Source organism: Dermacentor silvarum, unplaced genomic scaffold, assembly GCF_013339745.2.
Source record: "Dermacentor silvarum isolate Dsil-2018 unplaced genomic scaffold, BIME_Dsil_1.4 Seq557, whole genome shotgun sequence".
NCBI classification, from domain to species: Eukaryota; Metazoa; Arthropoda; class Arachnida; order Ixodida; family Ixodidae; genus Dermacentor; species Dermacentor silvarum.
This window is the reverse complement of record NW_023606425.1, coordinates 61,360-80,001: the sequence shown is the minus strand read 5'-3', so window position 1 is coordinate 80,001 and position 18,642 is coordinate 61,360. Positions and strand designations below refer to the sequence as shown.

General features: G+C 48.9%; 1 pseudogene; it reads right to left on the bottom strand.

Annotated features, from left to right (window-relative positions):
- Positions 1–1,818: 1,818 nt before the first annotated feature.
- Positions 1,819–18,642, bottom strand: part of LOC119435235 (splicing factor, proline- and glutamine-rich-like) — a 42,583-nt pseudogene continuing 25,759 nt past the window's right edge.

The window sequence follows — 18,642 nt, the reverse complement described above, 5'->3', positions numbered from 1 at the left end:
ATGTGCCAGAATGCAATGCACAGCACCAACAATGCCATTGCTGATGGTGAAATGCTTATGAATGTACAAAAAAAAAAAAAAAGTGACTAAGTGTGGCAGTGACACGTCTTATAACATGTCATGCCACGATATTCTCGCGTAGCTGTTTGTCTTTACGTTTCTTCGTCGCCTGTGTTGTGTAGGAGTGTTCTTTTCTTTCTCGTAAAGTGTCTTTTCACCCCCGAGTTGGGGGAATCTAAGGCCGGGTGACCGTGTTGTCAGCCGCCTTTGCACTGGGGACAGGTGGCGTCAGCCCCGTCTTCTGATTTCCCAAACTGTTTGGCAAATGCTTCTCGACTCCTTTTGTGCACTTTCTCTTTCTAGACACCGACAGTTGTTCTTCGCTCTAGTTCGTCAAAAGCCCAACAGCTGTCTCTGTAGTTTTCTGTGTGTTTTCTGTGTAGTTTTCTGTGTGTCATGGCTAGGTGGTGTATGCCACCGCCCGGTTTAAAGAGTTCAGCCTCATCCATCCATCCATCCATGTTGTTACTTTACTTTGAGCTATAATTCTTTAGGCAGACTGCTGTCACCGAGTTCTAACTCGGCAAAGCCTGCCGACGATTGGCTGCACGTATTTGAATCTGTGTGGCCTGACTGGTTCCGGTTCTGATTGGTGTTTTGTTTGCTTTATGGGACGCTTCCGGAGGCGCCCGGCAGGAGTTCGCGTCGGAAACATCAAGAGAGTAGGTCACAGCGAGTGCTGCTCAGATGTCATAGTTATCTCATGTGCAAGTATCTAATTCGAGTAACTAAAGGCCAAATAAACCAAATCAGTAAAATGTCTACGGATCTCCTGTATGCTCGCCTCATCTCTACGGCACGGAACAAGTAGCGATAACATTCTACGCTACGATATTATTGGCCAGATCTCTGGTCATTGCTCTGGCACCAGGACCAAGGAGTGAAAAATTACTGGAATAGCCATTGGCTACAGCAAAGTAGCAGACAGCAGCGATTTCAAGAAGCTAAATTGGTTCACAACAGCCATTTCGCTGCTTCAACATAATCAGTAGGCCAAACAATTATCGTTCCAGTGTTAGTGTTTAACTGAAAACATAATTGACGCAACTGGAAACTATTAGAAATTAGAAAGTGCTCTGTGTAACTTACTAAAAAAACCCTCACTATTCATATGTAAGGAAGCTGAATTTTTAAACATTTCTTAGCACATTCTTTGTAAACACTTTGTAAGAGGAAGATGGGAAAGACAAGACATGCAGCAGGTATGAAGCAAAGCATAGCGACAAGCACACATTCAAAGCAAAATAAAAATACTGTTTTACTTTTCATGCTAAGCAAAGTATGTCAACTTACAAAAAAAAAAAAAAAAAGATATCTACATAACTGCCATGAAAGGCATGCAGAATATAATACCAAGCATGATGCACATGCACACCCTTTGTCCACTTTCAAGTTCCAGATGCAGTAGCAGACTCGGTGATTTATTTAGTGTAAAACCTGAAGTGTCTGCTCACACCGACACCTCTCCAGAGAGAATACAATGCAGCACTTATTTCCGCTTCTGCGAGGAATATCTCCATGGTGGAGTGCTTCTAAAGGTTTTCATCTGCCTCTTCCCAATGACATTTGTGTTTTGTAAACATTAGGACTGATATTGCTATATATATGCATAACTGATACGCGAGAGAAAAGGAGTATCTGGCACCAAAACCTCCTTAACACAGCTACAATAAAAACGATGTACATATATGGTATATTGCATGAGATAAATGCACACAAGGTCAGCATGCGGAGAAAGACCAGACACTTACAATGAGATGATATGTCAGTGAAAAAGCTTTATTTCATTACTCAAGCAGTGTCTGAGAAGGATGTGTGTCAAAAGTGGCCACTGTCATGTTGCAGTCGTCGTTAGTGCTTTGTACCAAGCGTCAAGATACAGACTGTAGTTATACCCATCCGCATTAGTAGTCTGCAAAAGTGAAGCCGGTTTTAGTGGCAACGCACAGAAAAGTGAATGTGTCAACCCGAAGCAAAAGGTCTAGTATAGCTGTCAAAGCTACTGTGGCCTTATGCTAAACATTGAAAAACTGCATATACGGCTGGATAGTCATTTTATGCTGCCCTTTATAGGCAAGCATTCGCGCTTCTTAAAAAACCAGCAATTTTGCTGTTATGCATAACTGAGACAGAAACACGTATGCCAATTGTTTCTCTCCATAATAAGGCTACTCGCATCCCAGATTGCGTTCGGAACGTTTAAACATGGGAGTTCAATAAAACTTGAAAAGCTTTCATTTCAAATTGTTTGCTACAGACGGGGAAAGTGATGTCTTAGCTGGTGCCTCAGCAAAAGGGTGCTTCGAGATGTACATACTGAACACCACCGAAATAGTGCCAGGCCACATGCGGCTAATCAACGGCCAAACATTCTTATTCAACTCAAAAGCAAGTACTAACACATTATGCCAGCTACTTTCATACGTTTTAAAAAAGCGGTATTTAATACTTTATTGCAAGGCATTTCTTGCATGGTTTTGCTAAGGCTGCCGAAGTGTTCAGTCCAATAATGTTCTTTCTCTTAGTTATGTGTTTTCTTGTTTTTTCAATAAAAAGCTGACAATTCAGTTATCATGCAGAATGACAAGCAGGATAGCACGGTAGGCTGCAGATGCTATGCAACTAAATGTTAAAGTGCGGGAAAGTAATTTCATGCACTCAAGCTGTGCTGCATATCACAAGACTCACCGCAGCCGAATTTCCCCCTGGTGGTGCCCCATCACGGTATCCACTTTCATAGGCAGCTGCAATATCAGAGAACAGCATGCTCCTTCTTAGAGCACTCTCTCAGCTTCATCACTTTAGGGGAAAAACACCAAATTAGACAAGATTCTGTCAAAAACATACTTTGATCCATTTGGCAGCCAAAGGGGCATTATTATCGGAACAAATAAAATGCCCAGCTTCCCTTTCTTGAATATATATGTTTTTTTTTTACCAGCCTTTTATTAAAAGGCTATGAGCGTAGCGAACACGGCGTTCTTGAATATAAGTTCAACAGCAAGGCAGAGATACTTTGCCGTGAATAATGCGAATATCCAAAGATTAATTAATAAAAAATTGTGGATGAACTTCTTTATTAGAGCCTTAGAGGCAACTGTTTCTATGGCAAATTTGTAGGCAGTTACATTTCAATGCACCACTACATATTTTTAAAATCTTGAAAATCACACGCAATTCAAGATATTAATTTATTGAATTTCAACTCTCAATCCACGCAATACTGAAACCGAGGCCACGCCACAGCTACCACAGATGGACAAGATTTAATGATGGCATGCTGTGACAATAAGTGTGATTTTCAAGATATGAAAATAATAATAATAATAAAATAAAAAATGGTGCCCTAAACAGTAAAAGCCTCTAAGTTTGCCATTTAAGAGGAAGCTTTAGCTCGGGGGCAACTAGAATACCCCGCCTATTCAAATACACGTAAAACGCAGAAATGCTTTTACGAGGCAACCTCGTGACCGATTTGAATGAAATTTGTTGCATTCAAGAGAAAAAGCTAAAATCTAGTGGTGTTGCTATTCCTGCGAAACTTTGTGGTAAGGTTTAAAAAAAAAAAAAAAGCACCACCCATAGCTCAGGACCAAAAACAGATATTGCAGTTCTGTACACTGAATCCATTAGAGCATCTAAAGTGTATAAATTTGATACATCAATTCATATGTTACGCGAGTTTTTTGCAACGTTTATGAGGGCATTGAAAAAGCTCTACTCACACATCAGTGGTGTAGTCATGTATAATAGTACATCAATTTTCTCCGCTTTAGATGTACTATTAGATGTAGTTTACAGAAATGTGATATTGCTGCTGAGTTATAGATTTGTAAACTTGATAGTTTTGTTTTCTGAAGATAAGAAATTTTCAGCGATTTTTATTAAAATATTGCCAACTTAAATTGAATTTTCACTTCTCACAGTAACTAGAGTTAAAATGGCACAACGCAAACAGCAAATGCCGCCATTACTGCCAGGAATGGCACAAAACCAATAACATTGAAAACTAGCACAAAAGTGAGATCAGCATGTGTGTACAGCATTGGGTCTCAGTTTTGGGTCAGCAGAGATGCTATTTAAACACTGCTAAATTAAAAATTATATTACTTACATAGCATATATTGCTCATTTATAACCAGATTATCAAAAGCTAAATTTTATTCTAATTGGCCTTTAGCTGGCCATAAGCAGGCGCTCTCAAAATTAATGACGTCATGGCGAGATTGCATGGTAACTTCCAAGGTGGCGATACAATTTGTCTTGTTTTTATCTCACTTATCCAGCCTCTTCTCAAAGTAAGAGTGGGTGTTTTAACATTAAGTTCAATTTACTAGCACAGCTTTACTATTCCTCTTCTGCACATCCGTCCCAAGAAGCACTGACCTAGATGTTTCTCCCACTGCTGCTTGACCATGCTGCGCATTGCTATTTACTCCTTGTAAGGCCTGGTCACGCACATGAGAAATCGTATGAGCAAGCAGGCTCTGCACATCGACAAGTAGAGGGAGGGTGTTGACATTCGAAAATTACTTTGCTTTACAAGGTACACAGTGCATATTTTCTCCCCACTCATCTAGAATGTTGGGCCATCATGCAAAGCGGCAATGAGTGCACCACATCCCTTAGTTCACTACTTTTCCAAGCATTAATACTGTCTTGAGCCTGAACACATTGTGGTTATGATTGTGCACTGCGTGTTTGGGATGCATTGTGGGGCGACTGAGTGCGATTTAAACCAGAGGCAGCATTCTGGTATTATCACTTTTATCACATTCAGCAGATGCTGAATGGCTAAGCAAGTGGGCAAATGTGGGCAAAATGTGGGCAATGGGCAAATTTTCAAGGCCCGCACATATGCAAAACGTGCACTGAGCCGCTACGCGTATGTAACAGTCGAGGAATGCGGCTAGAATGTTTGCATTGAATTTACAGTTGAATCGCGCTAATTCGAACCAAATCAAGCGGCGGCGCCTCCGACCGGCATTGCTCCGGCGCCGCCATAGAGTAAAAGCTTAGCAGAGACCCCTAATGTCGCGCAACGCGACGCAAAAAAAAAAAAAAAAAAAAAAATGCAGCAGAAATTTCACCCTCTCTCAAATGTGTGGGGATGCTCGACTCTCACGCGTCCCCTGATGATGTTTTCCCCGCATGTCTCCTGTAGTCCGGCTTCTCCGCGTGGCTAAGCCCGGCGGCGGTCGTGGTGGTTGCAGCGCATTGCGGGAGATGGCGCGAGTGTCGCGATGCTAACGCCGCCGAACGGTGGGGTGACTTGGGAGAGAAAGGTCGAGGGCGCTTTCTCTTTGGGTTGGGATCGGTGAGCGACACGGACGTCCCGCGCGTGCGCCGAGCCACGCAAGACGTCTCGCGAAGCGTGGATCGGCGCACCGGTACGGACGAACACGGATCGTTCGAACGCGCCACCGTTCGCGTGACCGTACACGGGAACGACTAGGCGACTAAGCGGCGGAGTTGCCGAGGTGAAATCCACTTCCCTGCTGCCCTCCTTCCTCACATTCCACGGTCTCCACGTGCGTCCTTCGCCGTGCAGTGCCGGCGCCGCCCGCTCCCTCAAGTTTCGTTTACTACCGTTATTGTGAAGCGAGTGTTGGCCGGCGTTGGCAGTTTCGTGGCCCTCCTCGCTATGCGCGCCGTGATATTTTACTACTCGCACTCAAGATTCTGGTTTCAGCCTCACTGGCTGTTCGTTCGCACCACGTGCCCTTCTCCTCCACTTCATCTCTCTTTCTTCCTCGAGCACTCCTTGGGGCACCCATTTGAGGGGAGCGTTCGCCGTCTCCGCTGACTTCCATACTCCCAGGCAGCCACACTGTAACCGGTATTTCGTTTCCTGCAACTGCACTATAAGTGATACGTGTATACATGGAGTGCTATGGGAAAATTAACGGGAGTCTGAAAAGAACGCATTATATCCGGTCCTGCACTATAAGCGGTTACGTTATAAGTGGTCTATACTGTATATATTTTGAATCTGCGAAAAATTCGCTACCAAGATAAACGTCATTGTTTCAACGCATTTTTTTAAATCTTTTGCCAGCAGTTAGACGTGCATCCATTTTTGGGTGGTCATATTGTATATTAATTGTATGCTGTATATTATTGAAAAGGAAAGTGTACAATCATTGCATACAACCAGCGCTAACATATGGGGCAGAAATTTGGAGGTTAACAAATAAGCTCGAGAACAAGAACTCTTTCATTACCACACCTATAGAAATCTATCAATTTAATCTACAGCTTTTCTACGCATTGCTATAAACTTCTGTTGGAATTTTTTACTAGCTACATCATGTGCCCTTTGAAATGACGACCGAACTTTAGCTATTTGTCAGATTTCACAATTTTTGGCAGGTTGGGGAGGCCAGAAAAATAAAACTTCGACTGGAGTTATCGTTGAGATTAGCCTCCACTGCTCCTACAACTTCTTTAATAAAAAGACTCAAAATATGCCCTTTGTTCAACTCTGGAAGATAATTTTTAAATGACAGTAGCAACAAAGCCACAGAAGCTTCTCTCGAGTTGCCATTTTTCTGATCAGACAATGTCTCAAACAATGGTAGATGCTTATGAGTGTGTGTTAGTTTGATAATTGTAGTCGACTAATATCAAGCGCAACTTGATATTAGGAAGAGGCCTTCATCCTACAGTGGACATAATAGGCCACCAATGATGATTATGATTGTACATTACAGTAAATGACCGATTTTCCAGACATGCGATATTTTGGACGTGCCCGATAATTCGGATGCTTTTGCAGCACCACCAAGTACCCCATAGAGTCAATGTATATAAGAACATCTGAAAATTTGGATGCGAAAAACCTCTGCCGTCCGATTTTCTGCACTTTTCACCATGACCGCAGGTCCGAAACGGCATTAATCGAAGTCACCACCGCCGCCATTTTGGTTACCTTGCAGCCTCGAACCAGCGCTCTCACACGCAGATTCGCTGGCGGCCGTAGCCACGACTATGGCAATGCTAGATCTAGGTACTTCGAGGCTCGCTACCAAGCTACTTGCTGTTCAGTGTCGTGTTTTTCATTAAAACAGTTCCCCACTGTTAGCAATGGTGCCGACGCCCCCTTTGTAATCCTGGCGCGGAAAACATGACTGTGATGAGTAGTGCACGACACAATGCGGTGATATTTGTGGTGCGCGACACGGTGCGGTGATGCGTGATGGTGATATTTGTAGTGCGCGACAAGGTGCGGTGCATTCAAACAAGAAGCAGACGACAAGGAGAGCACGCGCCGCTCTACCACGCCGCGCCGAAAACGACGCCGCCGAAGACCGTCCGGCGCGTGAACACGCCCGGCACAAGAAAAACAACAAAAGAAAGCAAATCCAATCACAAAGGAACACGAAGACTCGAGCAGCCAATGAGAAGTCGACGAATCGACCAGAGCAGCAGAAAAAGGAGCCGCGCGGGCAGTAGGGGGAGGAGTTCCAGAAGCGGCACCAGGAGAACGTCGGCCACCTGATCGGGAGTTGAAGACGGCTGTCGGGTTCCGGACCCGAGCCACCAGGACTTCACCCGGCCGGGGCCTCCTACCAACCCGTTCCTGGGCGCTGCTACTCCATCCGTTCGAGAACCGCTGCCCGAGGCCGGCAAGCGTCTGCGCCCGTGGGAAGAACGAGAGCTGTCGGGCTACGGGCTCGAGCTCCACAACCAGCTGCCCGGCCAGAACGCTGCCGCCGTCAACCCCTGCTGCCAAGCCGCCTGCCTTCCCGGGCATCGTCATTCTGCCCGATAATCAACTGCTGCTGCCCGAGGCCGGTGAGCGTCTGCGCCCGTGGGCAGAACGTGAGCTGTCGGGCTACGAGCCCGAGTGCCACGACCAGCTGCCCGGCCAGGACGCCGCCACCGTCAACCCGTGCTACCGAGCCGTCTATCTCCTCCCTCCGAGCCAGAGCTGCCACGCTCTGGCAGCCTGTACGACGTTCCGACACAACGTCTTTTGGTGAGACCAACAACGCTTCTCTCGTCATCTCCGCTTCGCCGCGTCGAGACTGTAGTGCATACGCACACCCGCAGCCTGCCCGAACTTGCCTCATATCATTAGCGTTCCAGCTGCGTGTTTTCATGTTATCGTTGTGTGTTTGGTTTATGGTTTTCTTTTCCTTTTAGTTTTATTAAAAGTTTGTGTGTTTCCCAACCAACGGCTTTGTCTTCGATTGGGTTCTGGGAGGCTTTGCCTCAGAGAACCGCCAGAAAATATTAAACAAAAGAACCTGCTCATCACAATGACACATTGCAAAATGCCAGTTCCCGAAAGTCATCTTCGCCTCAATACGGCAAAATAAAACTTTGACTGGAGTTATCGTTGAGATTAGCCTCCAGTGCCTCCAGTGATTAGCCACAGCAGTGTTACGCCAAGAAGCATATGCAAAGTATTGCGATGAAGCATACCAAGAGTCGGAAGGGGCAATTGCCACGGGACACAGTATGCATTCCTTAATTATCCTGTATCATGGGTTCTCAAAGTGGTTTCCGCAGGCCCCTCCAGAGGGCTCTGCGAGCGGCGGATAAATATTCCCTGGTTCCACGCTCACCAAGTCCGCATCGCCATAGTCATCAGCGGAAATCGTACGTGATGGCAACCCCGGAATGCTTCGTGCCTAATTATACGTTTAAAGTCTTTATTCTTGCGTTTATCGCCGCGCATCACACTGCGTTGGCGACTGGCCACGTGCCTTCATAACTGCGCAGTCGCCATCCATGATCGCGTCGATACTCACTACGGTTTCGTTTGCAGCGGTTGTGGCAAACAGTTTCGTTTTGGCTCATCTTGGCCATCTTTGAACACGGCGACAGCGACGGTACCATGCCTTCGTCCGCAGTTGTTGCAGCAAACGGTAGTTTAATTTTGTCTTGGTGTGCGCGTCAGCCGCCTGCCTTCAGAACTGCAAGGTCACCGTTGATAGCAGCCGCGGTTTCGTCCGCAGCGGTTGTGCCAACCAGTAGTTTCGTTTTGACTCAGTGCAAAAATGTCGAGAATGAAGCGCACCATCTACATCACAATGAACGGACAATTTGTTGGCGACCAGTTCACTGGCTAAAAAATTTCAAGCAGAAACTCCTCTGGGAGTAGTCTAAGTATGTGTAAGCATTGTGCCACTTGCTCATCTCCACGCAGCCGGGTGTCATTATAAGTGTTATGACACTTGATCCGGCCAGTACAAACGACAGCACTGCGGCGACAGACTGGTTAGGACGGAGGAGCAAGGTGCATTGATAACGCAAGCAAAGTACTGCAGGTGGCGGCGGCATGTGCGCTGATGACGTTCCGATTACTGTTAGCCGTTATCACTCTTTAACATCTTGTCCATCCGTGCTGAACCATTATGAACCGTGATCAAAGGACTCCGGCGGCGGCACGGACCGATTAAACGTACTCTGGCATGGCAGCGCGACCGTATCTTGAAAGTGATTTGCGAAGAGGACAGGGTGTGCCAACTGCTGATAACTCTGCACATTGTGTGTTTTCCACTTCGTTTGCGTTGAAGCGCCAGGTGGCACGAAGGTGAAGTAGCTCGGTGCTGCGGACTCATCTTACGCAAGGGATGGACGAACTGATGCATGGGCAGTTTTCTCGTTGGGTAAGCACAGAAATGTTTACACATTTAAAAATAATGTATGTGCGTGCGGTAGTGAAAAGCGTGCATGCCTCACATGAAGGCGCGCGTCGCGGCCGCGCTGCTGAGGAAGTCGTGAGGCCTTCGCCGCTGAGATCGCTAATCAGATACGAGATGACGAGAATTGCAGTTTCCACACTGCTTTTGTGCAAAATAGAAACAAGATTTGCGAATTCATTCAGTAAATAAAGGTGGGTTGACGTAGTAGGCATTTGTGTGTTATTTTCTTTATACCTGCGATAATTCGACATTCGGTTAATTCAAATTCGATCATTTTTTTTTTCGATCCCGTGAAATACGAATAAACGTTGTTTTACAGTACGCGAAGTAGATTCGAAACTAATTCTTAAGACCTCTTGTGATGAAAGGTTATAAGTCTCCCCATGCGATATGCACTGAAAACTCATTATTTCTCGGCATGCCATGGTTGCGATGCTGTCTTGTCTTGGCTCATGACGACTGCACCCAGTTTGCCCCATGTGCGTTGCATGTCGCTATCAAAATAGCATGTCCACCACCACCGTTGACCCCAAACATGTTGTACGCTATGCTTAGCATCTTTACTTAAAAAAGGGGGGGGGGGGGGGGGGGGAGATTTTCCTTGGCACTTGATGAAGCTTAGCAGGGCCGGTATTTTGTAGCGATGCCTTTAAAGTAATAATGCCTTTTCGCGCTTATCGCGCTTTGTCAGTGGTCAGAGCGACGGTCCGCTCGCGTTATCAACGTTGATAACGCGAGCGGACCACTGACACAGCGCGATAAGCACTGACAAAGCGCGATAAGCGCGAAAAGGCATTATTACTTTAAAGGCATCGCTACAAAATACCGGCCCAGGGTTCTCTAGGACCAACATGCTCGAGAACCTGCCCTATATAAAGTCGAATCTCGATAATTCGAACTCGAAGGCCCGAAAATTTGTTTGAATTAAAAGACATTCGAATCCACCTAGTGAACTGTCCATTTCGGCTGTTGCGATTGGCTTCAGGTGCATGAAGGAGCCAGCCAGTCTCCTTCTCGCTCCTGCAGGACCGAGACTCGACTCGAGTGCTTCTCGCGTGCTTCTCGACTCGAGTGCGAGTCGTGAAATGCGGCGCACAAACACATCGCGAGGGAGGGCCACGAAACTGCACACGCCGGCCAATGCTCGCTTCTCGATAATGGCAGAAAACGAAACTTCAGGGAGCTGGCGGCATGGCGACGGGCGCGCGCGGAGAACATCGAAGGTGAGGGAGAAGGGCGGCAGAGAAGCGGATTTGGCCTTGGCAACGCCGTCGCTTCAATGGCTCCCCTCGCCCTCCCTCTAAACTCCCTCGTAGCTCCCCCTCCCCCACAACTGTCTCTGTGCGCGCCCGCTGTCGTGCCAGTGCCGCTGCTCCCGCCGGCCTGGCGCCAGCTTAGCCCGCTCCCTAAAGTTTCGTGTTCTGCCGTTATCGGGAAGTTGGCCGAACTGGGCCTCCGCCGCTGCTTCCCTCTGCGCCGCAGCCGCAGCGTTGGCTGAGACGTTGGCAGGTACACGTGTGTTCCAGCGCGACGGATAAACAGCGACCTTGCGCTTTGAGAGTGAAATTTCTGCCGCGTTTTTTTTTTTTTTTTCGTTTTCTTTTTCGCTGCACGGCGTTGAGGGGTCTCTTCTAAGCTTTTGCTCTATGGCGGTGTTGGAGCAATGCCGGTAGGAGGCACCGCCGCGTGATTTGGCGCGCTGCTGAGAGCATTGTCGGTGCGCCTTATGTTTGAATTAATCGTCGCAAATGCTTTCGTGTTCGAATTACCGGGCGTTTTCGCCCATAGGAATACACAAAACTTTAACGGGACTACAGCGTCCGTTTGAATAAACCGGAAGTTCGAATTAAGCATGTTCGAATTAACGAGATTCGACAGTACTCACATAATGAACGCACTTTTTTTTCCCCAAAATTGAAAGCAAAGTTGGGGGGTGCGTTTATTATGCAGGGTAAACTTTATGGGAACTTTTTCGAAACAGCAAAAATTGAAAAGCAAGATGGTGATGGTTTGAAAAATGCATCAGATAACTTATCTTTGTAGTAAAAATGCACGTATATTTTGGAATCGAAACAGCGGTGTTATTCGACTTCACTCTGCATCGGAACGACCAGACCTGTCGTCCTGGTCACTGGCTGCTTCATCCACATCGTGGATCCACAACAGCTCGTCCTCGCAGCCGCTTCCGGCCATCTGCTGTTTTCGCAAGCATCACCTTGAAGCGCTGCTTTTTGGCACCTGTTGTTTTGACAACCACGCTGAGTGCATCTCTTTCCTCAACCGTCCTGCTCATCGGCATGTAAAAGTTTACCGGTGTCTGATCAGCATTTCCGATTTGTGCGCAGACAAATTCTCTGTCCCGCAGCATGCGTATAACTCGCCTTAAAGTCCGTCGCACACAGCAAAACCATAGTGAATCTAGTTCACTATAGCAAAACTAAAGGCGGGCACAAAAGCGAGCAACAGACACGCAAATTCACCACTATGCACTAATAGACTGACTTTGCCAACCAAGTGCCAGCCGCCCCTTCTTCCCTTGACTCTCCCGTGCGCAGCCCCGCGCCTGACTCTCCGCGCGTGCTCTCTCTGCTACTACGTTAGAGTAAAGTCCTAAACTGCAAAAAGTAAATGTTGCAGAGAGCCAGTTACGGTTTTTTTCTCTCTAGAGTCTGCGAGGTGCCTTTGCGCTATACAGGCGGCAAGGTTGTGGTGAGAACAGCGGGGTATTTTGTAAGAGTCCGCCTAGTGAACGATCCATTTCGACTGCCGCTGATTGGCTCCAGCTGCAGGAGCGAGAAGGAGACTGGTTGGCTCCTTCATGCACCTGAAGCCAATCGCAACAGCCGAAATGGACAGTTCACTAGGTGGACTCTTACAGAATACCCTCCCCTGGCCTGAGCGTTATCACGGTCGCTCTTTTCATCTGGTCCCAAGCTACCGTGATAACACTCAGCCTGTTCTGACCTCATGCTTATAGGCAATGTTCTCTCGTCATGGCTTTGCCATCAGCTTGTCAGTCATCAAACCCACCACCCCTGCCAGTGTGGTGCCACAGCATGTTTGCCGCTAGCGTGGCTGTGTAGCCTACAGAAGTTAGCAACAGAATTTTGTTTACGTTATCTCGGCATTTCTAACGTGGCATCATTTTTAAGTATTTCCAACACAGCGACGGGCATTGAAATTAAGTGCGCTTGCTTTAAACACATGTTTGAGAGTAAAGGAGTCTAGTCTCTCAGGAAAACTACAGCACGGCCGTTCGATCGGGGGACTGCATAGTAGCAAAGTTTGCGGTGCGTTCATTACGCGAGGAAAAAACAAAATGCGATTTTTCGCGACCAATCTGGAGGTGCGTTCATTACGAGAGTAAATACGGTATACACGCGTGCACCACCGTCTCTTATCACAGTACGAGCACTCGTACGCCTAATAAATTTACTGGCGGCCCCTCAGCTATTTTGGATGTACCTGTGGAGATTAGAGCTCTTGGGGGCAGTAAAAGGCACACACTTTTGAAAGTGGGCGCCTTCGGCTGCACGCTTGAAAGTCAAACAAAACTACAGCTGAAGCTCAATTTTCGTTCTTGATAAAGCAATGCTTCTCTTTACTACATGTCTTTTGTGCCTCCTCGGGACAAGCTCTGACGGACGACGCACGGGATTCGCCATATACGCTCGCGTTGCGGAGAAGGCCTGGCATTGGGCAATTCCTGCCGCAACAAATGCCAGCTTGCGCTACTTGCATCATGCCCAGTTTTTTTGGGACCGCTATATCCGTATTTGAAAACACAATCAGCTTGCGAGCGAAGGGAACGTCCGGATAAAGAATGATAATCAGCCGAGCCCAACGATTGGTGTGCCTTACGGCATGAAATCGTTGGGAGCTATTGAATCTCCGTCCAGAGATAGCCTACATAGCGTTGCAGTCTCCGTATCTTACCACCATATAAATTAAGTGCAATATATGTATTGTACCGGAGATTATCGGTGCCGGCACGGTGAAGTGTGAAAGAGGAAGTCGACGAACTAGGAGTGCACGCTCGATCGGTGTCCAGCTGAGACTGCTCCGTCTTGTACTTCAGTCAGACGCCCTGTGGACTTGCAAGAACATCCCATGACATTTGGTGGAAGCGCTGGGTTAACGTCTTCCCTGACCTGGAGCTCTGCAGCCGTACGTTGCCATCTGCGGCCACAATGACCGACGAAGCTGGCCCTTCGCAATCCGCTCCCGCCCCCCGGCTGTTGTGTGTTCTGGTGCGGTACGTCAGCGCGACCCTGCCATCTTCAGCGGCACCGACGATCACGACGTGGAGGACTGGCTTGCAGAGTATGACCACGTTAGCGCGCATAACAAGTCGGCTGATCGCGACAAGCTGACCAACGCCATCTTTTATCTGACTGATGTGGCAAATCTGTGGAACCACGAAGCCGAATTTACAACCTGGTCAGCTTTCACCGAGACCCTCACTTCGGTGTTCGGCCGCCCCGCTGTGTGCAGACTCCGTGCTGAACACCGTTTGCGTGGTCGCGCTCAACAAAGCGGTTAAACCTTCACGAGCTACATTGAGGACGTCATCGACCTCTGTAAGCGCGTGAATGCGTCCATGACTGAAGCCGATAAGATAAGGCATATTATGAAAGGCATAGACGACGATGCCTTCCATATGCTCGTGGCCAAGAACCCTACGACAGCTGCACAAGTAATTGAGCTCTGTCAAAGCTTCGACGAGCTGCGCAAGCAGCGCCTTTCCACCCGTCGCACCAGTGTGCAATCCGCGGACCTCTCGGCCTTGGAGCCTGGATGCCTTAGCGCTGATCACTCCGGCTTGCTGCCGCAGATTCAACATTACATTCAGGAAGAAGTGGCTCGCCAGCTATCTCTTGTAGCATGTGTTGCTGAGCCTGCTTCCACGCTAGAACCATCGCTCCGTCGTGTGATCCAAGCACAAGTTTCTGAGGCGCTCCCACCTCCCTCTCCACCGCCGCCTGTGACTGCGCCTCTGACTTACACTGCCGCTCTCAACCGACCTCCTCCACGACCGATGCCTACTACCTCCAGACCCGCCGCTAGTTTCTACTCGTCGCCACTTCCGGTACGCCCGGTTCACGTGCCCTTATCGCCTTCCGGACCTTCTCTTAACCCTTGGCGTACTCCGGACAACCGCCCTATCTGTTTCGCATGCGGTATTCCGGGACATGTCGCGTGTTTCTGTCGCCGCCGTGGACTTTATTTTCGTTGTGACGCGCCGAACAACAGCTCTTGTCGATACGGGGGCTGCCGTTTCTGTTATAAGTGAAGACCTCTGCCGCAAACTCAAAAAAGTAACGATTCCTGAACCAGATATTTCCCTACGCATGGCAAGCTCGCAGCAAGTCAAGCCTTCGGCCGCATGTACCGCTCGTGTTATGATTCAGGACATCATGCTGTTGTCGACTGCGCTCGCACGCAACTGGCTTTGTCTCCATTCCGTGACACTACCGTCGACCTCCCGAACCGTTCTCCTAAAGTGATCGTCACCGCTGACGTCATTATCGCTTCTTTTTCTGCCGCCTTGGTGCCCGTCTCTTGTGACTCTGCCCCCGCCACGACAGCTCTTTTTACACCATCTGAAGATTGTGCGCGTTGACGGAACCTTCTACTTCTACTCCCGTTGCAGTCATCACACTCACCGATGGTTCCGCTGCCATTTATGCGTGCAATCCATTTCCATGTCCTTCAACTCTCTTACACAGTGAATGTGTGGGGTGTGTAGACACTGTTGACGTCATTAGTCCATTTGACCTACCTTCCGATAAGTCGCCACTGCCTATCGGTGCCATCACTTCTGCTACCGCACCAGCCTCGCGTTTCCCGATGTTTTCTTGCATACCATCGATGACACGCTTACTCCCGCTCAACGCAGTGAAGTTGTTGAACTTCTTGAACGTTTTCGTGCTTCTTTCGACCTCGGCCAACCTTCCTTCGGCGCACGACAGCGCTTGTTCACCGTATTGACACCGGTCACCATGCTCCATTGCGCCAACGTCCATACCATGTCTCCGCAGCCGAACGCCGTGTCATTGACGAACACGTTGACGACATGCTGAAACGAGGTGTGATCCAGCCCTCCCACAGTCCTTGGGCGTCTCCGGTCGTGCTGGTGCGGAAAAAGGATGGCTCAATCAGGTTTTGCGTCGATTACCGCCGACTCAACAAGATTACCCGCAAGGATGTTTATCGCCTACCACGCATCGACGACGCCCTAGATTGCCTACAGGGAGCCGAGTTCTTCTCTTCACTGGATCTGCGCTCCGGGTACTGGCAAGTGCCGTTGGCTGAAGCCGACCGTCCAAAAACGGCTTTTGTAACTCCTGATGGATTATACGAGTTCAATGTAATGCCTTTCGGCCCTTGCAATGCGCCTGCAACTTTCGAGAGAATGATGGACGCTATTCTCAGGGGTCTTAAATGGCACACATGCCTTTGCTACTTAGACGACATTGTGGTCTTTTCTACCGATTTCGATACGCATCTCGCCCGCCTTGAGCAAGTTCTTGCCTGTCTCACGTCATCTGGGCTGCAACTCAATTTGAAAAATGTCATTTTGGTGCCCGTAAGCTTACGATCCTAGGCCACGTCGTCTCCAAAGAGGGAATTCTGCCTGATCCTGCCAAACTTTGCGCCGTTGCGGAGTACCCCAAGCCCACTACTCTAAAGGAACTAGAGGAGCTTCATTGGTTTGTCTTCCTATTTCCGGCGTTTAATTCCGTAATTTTGCCTCGATCATCGCTCCCTTGACGCTGCTTCTTAATGGCACTTCAGACCTGTCGGCTTGGAACTCGGAGTGTGACGAATCATTTATGAGGCTCCGCCGGCTCTTTACGTCCCCTCCAGTACTGCGCCACTTCGACCCCAATGCGCCTACTGAGATACATACGGATGCTAGCGTTGTCGGACTTAGCGCCATTCTCGCCCAACACAAAGATGGCTTTGACGAGTACGGTGTCGCATATGCCAGCCGCACCCTAACGAAGGCAGAATCAAACTATTCTGTGACGGAAAAAGAATGTTTGGCGATTGTTTGGGCAATCAGCAAATTTCGTACTTATCTTTATGGCCGTGAGTTTGACGTTGTCACTGATCACCATGCCTTATGCTGGTTATCGACCTTGAAAGATCCCAGTGGCCGCCTCGCTCGTTGGCCTTACAGCTTCAAGAGTATGACACGTGTCATTTATCGCTCTGGACGCCAACATTCAGATGCCGACGCCCTATCCCGTTCTCCGCTACCTCCTGCCTCTGTTTGCTCCTTAACTCCCACCTGCGATTTGTCAGCTCATAGCTTCAATGACATGCCGGCCGAGCAGCGTAAAGATCCCTGGATCTCTCTACTGCTGGACTTCCTGTCTCACCGCTCACATGCATCTCTCTCACGCGCCGTGCGTCGTCAAGCACACCACTTTGCCATCCGCGACGACCTTTTGTATCGACGGAATTACCTCACCGACGGCCGTCGATGGCTGCTCGTTATTCCCCGTCACCTGCGCTCACACATCTGCGCCGCTTTCCACGATGACCCCTAATGTGGCCACGCCGGCGTCTTCAAAACGTATTCCCGTCTTCGATTCTACTGGCGAGGCATGTACAGATTCGTTCGCCAGTACGTCCGTTCATGTGCAACGTGTGAACGCCGCAAGACCCCTCCTCAGAGTTCTGCAGGTCCCCTGCAACCTTTACCCTGCCCTGCTCGACCATTCGACCGTGTTGGAATTGATCTTTACGGCCCCCTTCCAAGCACTCCGGACGGTAACCGATGGATCATTGTTGCCGTAGACCACCTCACACGGTACGCCGAAACATCTGCGCTGCCGGCGTCCACTGCGAAAGACGTCGCTTGCTTCCTTCTTCGCCACCTCATTCTGCGACACAGTGCTCCACGTGAATAATTAAGTGACCGTGGGCGGTCTTTCTCTCCAATGTCATCCAGGCCCTGCTAAAGGAGTGCAACATCGTTCATCGCACCGCTTCCGCCTACCATCCACAAAACTAACGGCATGACAGAACGTTTCAATCGTACGCTTGGCGACATGCTTGCCATGTATGTGTCTGGCGATCACTCCAATTGGGACCGCGTTCTTTCTTTGTCACTTACGCCTATAACTCTGCCCCGCAAACTACCACCGGCTTCTCTCCTTTCTTTCTTCTCTATGGCCGAGAACCTTCCTGCCTCTTAGACACCATTCTCACCTACCGTCCTGACGCTTCTGAAGTGACACCTGTTTCAGAAGCAGCTGCTTATGCTGAAGAATGTCGCCAACTAGCCCGCTCATTCACCTCCCAAGATCAGTGGCGCCAAAAATCACGCAATGACGCATCCGCTCCTAGTGCCCGCTATTCTCCCGGAATGCTTGTTTGGCTTCCGGGTCCCGGCTACTTCCCCCGGCAATCCACTAAGTTTTTGTCCAACTACCACGGTCCCCTACCGCGTACTGCAGCAAGCATCACCTGTGAACTATGTCATCGAGCCGCTCGCGCCGTCTTCTGATCGCCGTTGCCGAGGGCGCGAAATAGTTCATGTAGCCTGGCTTAAACCGTGTTACGGACCCGCCGATGCTGTCTTTTCCCTAGGTCGCCAGGATGGCTTCTTTCTGTGGCGGGGGGGTGATTGTACTGGAGATTATCGGTGCCGGCACGGTGAAGTGTGAAGAGGAAGTCGACGAACTAGGAGTGCGCGCTCGATCGGTGTCCAGCTGAGACTGCTCCGTCTTCTTGTACTTCAGTCAGACGCCCTGTGGACTTGCAAGAACATCCCGTGACAGTATATATATCTATCTATAGAGAGACATCAATTCGTTTGCAGTTCGCCCCCCCCCCCCCCCCCCCCCGACTCGAGATAGTTGGTACGCCCCTGTATTGTGGGATGCGAGACTTTCACCTTTCACGTGTCCCC